The 11285-nt window shown below is 40.3% G+C and overlaps 1 protein-coding gene across 1 annotated transcript in view; it reads left to right on the top strand.

Moving 5' to 3' along the window:
- The first annotated feature begins 6125 nt into the window (after positions 1-6125).
- Positions 6126-11285, top strand: part of stag1a (STAG1 cohesin complex component a) — a 55443-nt gene continuing 50283 nt past the window's right edge. Inside the window, exon 1 of the mRNA XM_074691887.1 lies at positions 6126-6308. The gene's annotated coding sequence lies outside the window, so the exon portion shown is untranslated. The remainder of the gene's footprint in view (positions 6309-11285) is intronic.

Below are 11285 nucleotides of genomic sequence, written 5' to 3'. Positions count from 1 at the left end.
AGTTTTTCCTTTGTACTGGAGTCCAGAAGTCATTAAAAAGGGTTCATAGACCTTAAACTTGAGCTGTTTGCGAATTAACAGCAACCGGTTTGGTGGTTTTTCATAATTGGCCTGGAAATGGTACCTAAATTGGCTTCAGTAATGAGTTCAATACAAACAAATAGAGCACAGGAAGAGGAATTAATTCCCTCGTCGTGTCCCTGAGGACGTTTTTAGAGTAGCCATGCTCCCCAGAGAGATGCACGGTGCTCGAAGATTAGACTCAAAACAGTCCTTTCCCTCTTTGTTTCTCTTTATTTCTCTATCTTACCCATGCATCTGCTTTAGACTTCTTCTTCTTCTCTGAGGATGAGGAGGAACATCTAGTGTTTCCATGGTGACGGTGAATAAAAGTACATCAGACCAAGCTATTTAGGGCACGGTTTAAATCTCATCTACAGCTCTGCAGGGCCTGGACTTTTTGGAAGGAAGCTCATCGGATTCAGACTCTGAGGTGCAGCCTCCAGGGACGGGTTGGCGACTGGCTGTGATAAGAACAAGCAGAGGGGAGGAGGGATGAGCTGACAGCTGCAGGGAGGAAGAGGAAGAGGAAGAGGAGGAGGAGCAGAGAGGTTTTTAAGGAGAGAAGCATGTGGGAGAAGCATGATGGAGAAGCTTTCTGCGCTGTCTGCCTCTCTTGCTCCAAGTTAAGTCTGGATGACATGAATTATGGAGTACAGTGGAGGAGAGAGTTGACTCTGAGTGTGCTTAACTTGAGTTCTTTTCTCATGCAACCTCAGGCTTTCTCTCTCTGACACATAATATCTATTTCTGCTTCTCACTTATGCTCTCACACATAACCACATGTACGGCCTTTTTCCAGTTTCACACCTATTTGACAAAGGAAGTCTCATAATTCTCAGTCTGTGAGTGAAATATTCACACTCATGATCATTCAATTTACATCTTTCCACAGTTGAGTTCACACTTTGGTGATTTATATAATAAATACAAAAAGGAATGATCTTAGGTAAAGATTTCTGGTCGGCATAAATCTCCATCCCTGGCTGCACTAACTCTCACTCGGGTCTCTTTTGGACGCTCTGTACTTATGGACTACGAACAGGGTGTCATTATTCAAAGCATGGGTCCTTGGATGTCTGGCCGCGTGTTCTCATTACAGCCGGAGCTGATGAGAGCAGGAATAAGTGAACCGCAGCCACCGACAGGACACATTCATCACCACGGGCCCTCCCTTGGCGGCAGGAGGGGATGGAACAAGAGAGAAAGTGGACAAGAGACCAATTCTGGGAAACGTCTGGGAACAAGATGAGGATCTTATACGGAAATTAGGCACAGCAGCAGTAAAAGAGAAAGTGTGAATGTGCTTTAGAGTGTTTTAGAGTGTGTGCGTAGAACAACAAATATCTGCTTCAAAGTGAGGTTGTGATAAGCTGTTATGGTTCCTCCCTTGGTGATAAAGCACTCAACCTTTCATACATTTTGCATGACCACAGAGAAAGAGAGGGTAGGTGGAGGGATGCAGAGAAAAGGGGAAGACATGCGGAGAGAGTCACAATCGGGGTATCAGACACAAAACACAGCAAGCAAGGTCAGAAGAAATTAAAAATAGAACAGGCCACATAGAGCCGCCTGTTAGTCAACAGCCCCTAAGATGAGACAGAATCAAACAGACGTCTGTTGTGTAACTCATCGAACGCGTCAAGCCAGCGTGTTTCCGCGCACATTCTGCTCTGAAAGCCGTCATCAGAGCACCTTTAACCCCCTCTGGCTTCTGTTTTCCCACAGATGGATATGTTTGCCAGCTGTCTTCTCTATTTGAGTTACAACCTGCGATTACCTTGACAGTCTAAAAGGGCTTTTGCTCTGCAGACAGCCTCTGTTGCTATGGTTACAGCCATGGGATAGTTTTTTTATATTAGGGTGGATGCTGTGATTGAGTGTGGATTACTCCTGTGCGCTCAAGTATGACTGTTTTAGTGCATTTGTGCTCAACATGGTTTCTCCGAATCTGCATCGAGGCTTGAAATTGGGGCAGATCGCGTCGCTCAACATGGACCCAGACACCCCGATGCAGACACAGTGAAAGTCTGCAGGTTATGTAACTCCACACTGCACCATGCATACTTAAAAAGTAAGGTGTAGCCTGAGCAGGAGCAGCTACATTCACTTCAGAATAAAGATAAAGAGAGACAAAGAGGAGTCTGCGGAAAAGGTTTGGAAGATTCTGGCCTGAAGGAGAGAGGATAGAGGAGAGATTAAAAAATTGGAGCGAACGCTGCAACACACTGCAACACCCAGCAGAAACAGACAGCAGCTTTTTGTCTCAGTCTGTCTGATGAGAAAAAAGATGAGAGGATGAGCAGCCAGACGGTTTCTTTTAAGCGATGTGTAGTGATTCAGAGACTCGGGGGATGTTAAATATGCATATTTATGAGGCTAAATCTGGAAATTAACAACTCCTTATGATTATTTATACTACAACATTATGAACATTTGAGATGGTGACACTCCTTCAAGTTGTTCTAAAGTGATGCCAAAATATAAGATAGGTGCTGACACCTTACACTTTTGGGGTCAGCTGGTGGAGCCACAGTATTTACGTCTTGCCTCTTTCAGTAACAAAAGCACAAATTGCCCGTCACTGACTCTTGTGTACTGTTTTTCTTTTACTGTTCCTGCCAATCTAGCACACACAGTGTTGCACAGACTTATTTGTGAACAGAGCTGTCAACCATGGTAGTAAATATTGTTTTCTTCAATACTTGGGTATAAATCTGAGGGAAAACAAATAACTTTGGGGATAGTAGCTAAGTTTGTAAAACATGTTTTTGTCGCATATTCATGTGTTAAAGGTTGTTCGATGTCCCATCTGTTTACATGGAGGAGGCAAGATGTATGGCCTTCTGTTGCCAGCAAATGAGAGGAGCTCTGAACATTTTAGCTTCACTTCTCAGGATGTGTCACATCGTCCATGTTTTACATCAGTCTAGGGTCCAGATCCATGGTATTCAACTAATGGGTCTTAATTTCTAAGTGTCACAGAGCTGCATCTCAACATGGTGTTGTAATTTGAAGGGCATGTTTATAGTTGGTTGCACTAGAATATCACGGGAGGTGGCGATAGACCTCAATACTGATTGTCTTGCGGAATTACATGACAAATCTTTTAAAAAAAGGTGCTTCACAGGGCAAGATCAGCATTGAAAACCACCGATTCGGAAAAGGAAGTGTGTTGCCAATCTGGCTGACATGAAATGCATGTTCAATGCATGTTAACCAAAGATTAATACTTAGATGCAGAAGAAAGAAGTCAGAACTCTGTACCACAGAAGCCTGCAGGTGATACAATAAAAAGAGATATTTGCAAGCCCCATTACTGATTCCCTGTCAGGGTCAGACCCGCCTCAGGCCTTGCAGAGTCATCTATTCCTCATATGGCTGTCATTTGTTGTCCTGATGTTTTACAGTCCAAGGAAGACATAATGATTACTCTGCTGTCCTGACATCTTACTTTAGTGGTTCAAAACAACAGTCGTGGAGCCTTTCAGTGCACATCATAACTTGAAAAAGATTTTTTTTCTCACTATAAAACCATTTACTGATTTTTTTGTCTTTTCTTATTTATTAACTAAGAGAAAGAAAGGTGACACAGAAACCTCAAGTCATAATAAATGTTTTATTCCTCTGTTTTTTTTTTTACTTTGAGATTTACAAAAGTGCTAAAAAAAATAATGGCCTCACTACTTTTACCTCTGACAGCCTTTCAAGATGAGGAAAATTTGTGCCAGGAGAAGTTATTTTTCTGTATTTCAAAGTGTCATGTGCACAAAATCAAGACAAAAACAAAAGTTACAAATCTATAGACACTGCATGTTAAGATTCTTTAAAAACAACAACTCTCTTTTTGCGTCTCAGATATTTGTTTTGAAGGATTCATGAAAATAAATCAAGGCCTCCGTCCTGATTCTGCTGGACACCTTGCACCTTTGAGATGCCAAATTACTCCAACATATGAAATGATGTGACAATGATGTCCAAGCGTGTGTGTGTCTTTGCGTGTGTGTGTGTGTGTTATTATAACCCTAAGGCAAGGACCTAGCTGCAGCTTTTATAAGCAAGACGTGCTGTTACCATAGCAAACAACAGTGTACTCGTCTGTCAGATTAGACACCACCCTGCACATTTATAAGGAGGTAAGTGTGTGTAAGTGTGTGCTTATGTGTGTGTATGTGTGCTGAAAAAAAAATACAAAGAAGATATGCACACATAAGAATTTATCTCAGCCTTTATTTCTGTATGCATGCACACACATACCCACATGAAATGCAGGTGTCTGATTTCGACTTAATGACTCTGTAACGGTGCTAATAGAATTAAGTGAGACCTCTCTGTCTCTGTCCGTCTCTCTATAAGGCTGCAGTGAGAAATGCACGTCCATCCAGGCTCTGTAATTAGGTTTAAGCTCGTCAGACTGCAGCCTGAAGACCTCGTGGAGACTAATGACATGAAAGTCAGGTCATAAGTGTGAAAATTCACTCCTACTCCTTATCTTAAGAAAAGAGAGGCAGCAGGGACAACGAGGGAACAAGATGTCAAAGGTAGCTTTGGGTCAAAGGTCTTTAAAGCAGAAGAAGATGCTTGTTTTTCAGAATTTATAATTCAACCAGTTTGTTTTTAGTTATTAAACAAAACTTTGCATCATTTCTAAAGAACTAAGTTAACTCTTGTGCAATTTAATGGGGTTTAATAATTATAATACACATATTCTATTCTGCCTCTGAGTTTTGTGAATGTGGCTTTTTTCACTACAGTTAGACAATTAATGTTATTCAGGGAGTTATTAAGATGATTTCTGAGCAAAATAGGTAAAAGGTTGCAGCCTTTCCCTAAAGACCATATCATTATATCAGTGTTTGTTTGAAATGTTTTTAATATTTAAGGACGCTTTAGGTTTGTTTGATTCTCACATGCAGCCTAAATTGGTCTGTGATCCTAATTTATTAGTGTTTTGACAAAATTAACAAGACAAATGAGATACATGGATGACAAAGTTAAAAGAGAAAACGGGGGGTTCAATGTATACATATTTAAGGAAATAAACATGGAAATTTATAAACAAAAGGGTCCTTTCTGTTGCATTTTAGGTAGCAAATTTAGGACATTGGTCTTGATATTTTAACTATAATTGAATTTCTCTGGAAACTACTACTAGAAGTAGATTTGTTTTAAACAAAATAAGCTAATTAAGTTACTAGCTTCCAAAGAGTGAGGGGGAAAATGTGAACAGATCAACGGTTAATATTCTCAATCTCCAACAACAGCTTTTTTTTTTTTTTTTTTTTTTAACAGTGTGTGCTTCCAAGATGCAAGTGTAATGACAACAACAGATCTCCTTTTAAATTATTTCATGGGCTTTTTACAGTAAATGTACTAACGCCTCTCTAATCATATGGGGGTGGAAAAAATAAGTTAAACTTCTTTCCACTCCTTTTTGAAAATGTAAAAGATTGTAAAAGATTGTAAATCAGGGATTTAAAATATTATATATATATATATATATATATATATATATATATATATATATATATATATATATATATATATATATATATATATATATATTCTTCTTCTTTCTTTTGTTGGCTGTGTCTATAACGTTATTCTTCTCCTACATTTTCAAAATAAACTTTCATTCATTCATTCATTCATTCATTCATATTGACTCTCTTGAATTGAAGGGAACTTTTGTATGGAGCATCTTTGATTTTGCTCTGGACATTATTTACATTATTAAGTGTTTTCATGCTTGTATTGCTTAACATTGCACTTAAGAAACAGTGGGCCAATGTCATTAGTCTAAAGGTGATCTTTTTTTTTTTTTCAGCATTAAAGTAATGAATTTCGCTGTATCTTTTGTAACAATGTGTCGTTAAAAGGATAATTGAGCTGATAGAGGCAGGAGTCTCTCTGATTCAGTGCTCGTGCCCGTCAGTGTTGTGTTGGCGGGGTCTCGCGGTTCCTCCCTTCCCGTGCTCGCCCTCCTCAATACCCCCAAAGGCGCGTGTCCGCCGCGACCCGGTGTGTCCGCCAGGGGGCAGCTGTGTCTCGGTCTGAGGCTGCGCCGCTCCCGCTGCATCACAGAGAGGAAAATACCACCAGATGGCGGTTTAGGATTGCTGCTCTTCTCTCAAGGCGCGGTTCCGCTCGCACGGCCAATTTTCAATAATATAATACGCACAATATTAAAACGAAAATCGATTTATTGTTTCGGAAGGTGATAATCGATTCGGCGATGGTCGTTAAAGGTGAGTGTGAGGCGTTTTTGTCGTGTTTTGTGCGGCGGGAAGGGAGACGGAGCACAGATTAAAGATGGTGGACACAGACAGGGGAGACTGGTTGGTTGGGGGATGGGCGTTAGCGGCTAACGGAGGTGAATGTGCTTTCTCTCTCTTCCTCAGTTACATTATAGCCTAGCAGAGCCGTTAGCTTGTGAGCTAGCTCTCCAAATTTTAGGCAAGACAACTTGCTGGAGGGGCAAGTGGTTGCCGCAGCGCTGCCCTGTTTTTGACACCTATTTCCACTCGGTGCTGGAGTTTGGCTTGTCAACAAATAAAGAGCCATGCGGTGTGACGTGTTTTCTTGGTGTTTGCATGGCAGGATTCAGAGCATCACCTTCTCTCATTTGCACAGCCGTATTGTGATTGCACGCTACAGTATGCTCTCCTGCTTTCTCTGGTTTGTCATTTAAGCAGATGCCATATTGTTGTTGACTTTTCATCTGTTGTTGATTCTCCCTTTTCACACTCAGTGATGTAAAATGTGAGATTTAAACGTAATCTACTTTTTCCTTGTGTCAACATCAGCACCACAACCTCTTTCTAAGCCTTCAAGTTTTCAGAGTAGTAGTGACTTCTCAACCCAGCTAATAATAAACGTGTTGCTCTCTAATGAATGACAACACACACATGCTTGTTAATACAGCAGCAGTTTGCAGTATGGACTCAATGTGCAACGTTTCACAACATTATTATGGCGCTTTCTCTTCCCCTTCCCGCCCCCTTCTGTGCGGGAAACAGGCAACACAGCGCGGGGAAACATGAGTCACATTAGGGGGATGGGCTCCAACAGCCATCCCGACAGGTCTGGACAAGCCCTGGTCGTCCCTCCCCTCCAACACTGACCCATGCACAGCTCACCCTGTGCACTGGAGATAGGGCTGGTTGAAGGGAGGTCAGAGTCCCTCCTGGCTGTGTGCATCAATCTCAGTTTGTTGCATAACTGCTTTGTTTACAGTTAGCCATGTGATTTTTTTCTCATGCAGGATGTCTTGGAAGGCTATCTGTGGCCTGTTTTTCTGCCAAGTTGTCTTCTGTTATCACTCATTTTTTTACATCTTGTACCACACACATAATGTTTCATTTATCCTGATGGGCCAGAGGAGCAAATATTTCCATAACCATCTAAATACAGCACACTACATAATAAGTTTACACTGGGGAACTGCTTGAAATTGGTGCAGTTTGTAGTGTATCATAGCATCAGGCACTTAACGAATTTTCAGAGCTCAGTTTTTAAAAAAATTGTATTATTTACAACACAATATCATATAACAACTAATTAGGTCAAGCCACCCTTTCTTTTCCGCTAGTCATGGAAATCTATAGATACATTTTAAGGACAAAACAAAAATAAATAGATAAATGAATGAATAATATATTTTACCCATTTAGACAGGATGCAACATTTACGCATTTTTATTTTTAAGGCCAGTTGTGATGTGTCAGGCATTTCAGATGGTGTCGTTTTCAAACCACATGACTAATCAAACACACTGTGATTCGCTGAAATACGCATGGAGGGAATAATGGGTATGTTTTGGGATTTTACAATTTACATGAAAGGAGTGGAAAGTTTGTTTTTTATTCTTAGTTTCGTATGGATGGCTCTATCTAAAATGACCTTCACATAACAGCGGGTCTGAAAAAGGATAAACACACATATGTGGCATTTGGCCTTGAAGGTGTATACATGTTAATGTTGCAACTGGTCTAAATGAATTAAAATAAAAATATATATTTTATTCTTAAATATCTTTAACCATGTGTTTGTGATATGAAAAAGTTTGTTCATTTTTGCATTAATATACAAAAAATGTCCCTTGAAATATTGCAATAATAACTTCATATAACAATAACTGACTTCATTAGCCAAACGTAGCAATCAAACTTAAATGAAAGCTACCACAGCTTCATATATTCCGCGTAATGACGATAGTTTTGCTTGAAACAAGAATATTGTAACCGTCGTCACTATCTTCAGCCTTTATACAAAAAAAGTTTGATTGTGTCAGTGCCACAATTTTTGTATATACCAGAGCATGAACCTCAACATAGGTGTACAAATCCACAGATTTTCATCTTGGGTGGAAATACCAAGGACGGCTCACTGTCTTCTTTCTTGAGCAGACTAGAGAAAAAGATTTCTAGCAATTCTGAAGTGAATGTCTTCTGTGAAAAACCAGCTGTCAGGTAATCCCTCAGACTCAAGAGACTCCAAACAATCCTCCTGTACAGGAAAAATGTAGAATCCTGTGATACCACTTGAGTACGGATCCATCCAATGGATCAACTGTGTCACCCTGGATGACCTCAAGGATGCCAAACAGACATCCGTCAAATGTAAAGTCCATGGCAGAGAGACGAATTAGTCGATCCAGTTCAGCAAAGATTGACCTTCTCAGAAACTTTAGGTTGTGTTACTCTTTCCCCACGGACTTGGGGCACGGAAATGAAATGCGCGGAATCAGCGAGAGAACGGGTTTCGCATTTATACTTTGAAACATTCTGCGTGGCATCTGTTCCCAAACTACAGGGGACGGTGTATCTGAAACGCACATCTACCACAGTATTAAATTAGGGTAGAACTTGGCGCCGTTAACATTTTTTCCTTGTTCCCTACTGAGTGTGGCTGCAATTTTACGCCAGTATTGTTCACCATGCAATTATCATGGCGATCTCTGTGTTTTGAACCGTTTAAATGCCGGGAATTTTTTTTCCTTTGCCCATAAGTAAGTAATTTTTCATAGGGGCAGAAATTTTCCATGTGAAAATGACTGCATGAGGGGGTAAGGCTTCTAAAATGTGATTTCAGCCCTTGTCCGACCGTCCAACCTGGGAGGAAATTAAGAGGGGCACAGTACTCTTAGGAAGACGTGGGTGACTAAGATGTTGATCAGGCCATGCTTGAAATGTTTAGGGAGGATTTAGGTCCCCCTACCTAGCCTCATGCAGAGTTTCCATAATGCACGTTTCAGGATCCATAAGTGACAACTGGAAACAGAAAGCCATGAAAGATTGGTAATGACAAGAAGGCTATTGATCTCAGTTTATGAATCTATTGAAATGGGGGCCGAATGATATGCAATCTGGGGTTAAAGTTTTATCATCTGTAGGAACAGATTTGCAAACATTTTTGTGTCGACATTTTCTGTTGGAGGTAGTTAATCAACATTAATTGTTACAGTGGTCTGGAGAAGTGCTGCCAGCCAAGAGCGGTAGCTTCTGGACTTGAATACTATTATGGTTGATGATTTTGTTGGAAACTGTGATGAGTTGGTCAGTTTTACATTTACTCTTGAAAATTACTGTGCTTGTGTGTTATCTATAAACTATGGTATATGGATGTAATGTCTGTGACACAACTAATTTGTTTCTGATACAGAGTTTTGGGGCCTGTTGTCAATAATGGCAGTGTTGGAAATGTTGAACTCAACCTAGCTCTGTTTGAGTTGGGATGAGGTAAAGAGATGGGTCTTTGGCCTCTTTGCAGACAGATTTGGGGTGCTCATCCATCAGTCAAATTAGCTGTGTCCTTTTTTTAACCATGCTGTAAACATTTGTATTTGTGCTGTAGGGTTTTTTTTCTTTTGAATTGATGTGTACAAGGTTTGTGGTACTTTTGATGCCAGCCTCAAGTGGACACTCAAGGAACTACACCTTAGCATCAGCTTGATTTCTTATGACCGGGTGGTTGCCATTTGATCAAGACACACTTGTTTTCTGTAAGACGGGGCACAGGTTATAAACCCTGCACTAGGGATGGGTACCAAATTAGGTACTTTTATAGGTACAGACCGAATTCTGTCAAAAGTAACGGGTATCGATTTACGTAAAATCGAAAATGCCATGTTTAGGTACCTAAATGCATCCTTGTGACTGTGAGGGACTGGAAGATTATTCGATTTACCATGTCGGCTGTGAACACAGCATTGCAAGGTTGTATTTTGAAGAATAAAAATTTGATATTTTGTTATAAAAATTATTGATATTTTACCACATAAGCATTAAAAAGTACCGAAAATTGGTACCAATACCGTTTGCCAGGTATGGGACATTGGTACCTTATCAATTTAGATGTGAAAGGTACACATCCATACCCTGCGCATGGATTCGTAATATGAGAATAAAGATGCGTGACACCTGAGTGAGTTTTCTACCTTCTTTTTTTCAGTAGATTCGACTGTGGTAAGGCCAACACTTGACAACCAAGGTTAGCTCAACATTCCTTTGGTCGTCTCATTATTAGTTTCCTTTGGTTTGGCATCTAAAGACCATTTGAGATCTAGTTCTCGCTATGCTAACATCACATATGGACATACACACTGACTCTTCTACCTCTTTGGAAGTCAAGTCAAAGACAAAGTAGATGTCTTCTTAGTAGTTTCTTCTTAGTAGAAACAGGAAATTGTTGGAGGATCCATTGTTAGGAGCTGACATCAGATTTCTCAGTGGGATATCTATCTTAACTGGAATGTTGTTTCAATCTGGTCTTATGCCAAAGACAAGATATCCCGGAGTTCTTAAATGTCTTCACAGTTTTTATTTCTGTTTGTGCAGCGAGGTAATAAATATTCATTTATACTTCAGCCTGTCTTTGCCTCGGGCTCTGGAACAATTTGAAGCTGACATTCAGCAGCGTTTCTTGCATAACTGTGTAAAGGTGGCTGATGGGAAGAACATGTCATTGTTGGAAACCTTTCAGATGACACTGAGGGTCGGCAGAGATGATGAATGTCTCCCTCCTTCTCTGTCATTTAAATTGCTCTGCTCTCTGCTCTGTCTCTTCTCATAAGCACAAAGACTGTGAAGCCTTTTAAAGCTGTTTTATGCGAGCGTACACACAGGCTGTTTTTAAAGGTGATAATAGGTGCTGGGGAATAAATAATGGGTGTTTGTTATGAGGAGAATCGGGTTCAGGCGGCTTTTGTTTTGAGAAGCAAATGG

The sequence above is a fragment of the Halichoeres trimaculatus genome, unplaced genomic scaffold, assembly GCF_033239565.1.
Source record: "Halichoeres trimaculatus isolate MK-OKI-2021-1 unplaced genomic scaffold, fHalTri1.1 fHalTri1_scaffold_17, whole genome shotgun sequence".
NCBI lineage: Eukaryota > Metazoa > Chordata > Actinopteri > Labriformes > Labridae > Halichoeres > Halichoeres trimaculatus.
This window is presented reverse-complemented; position numbering and strand designations above follow the sequence as displayed.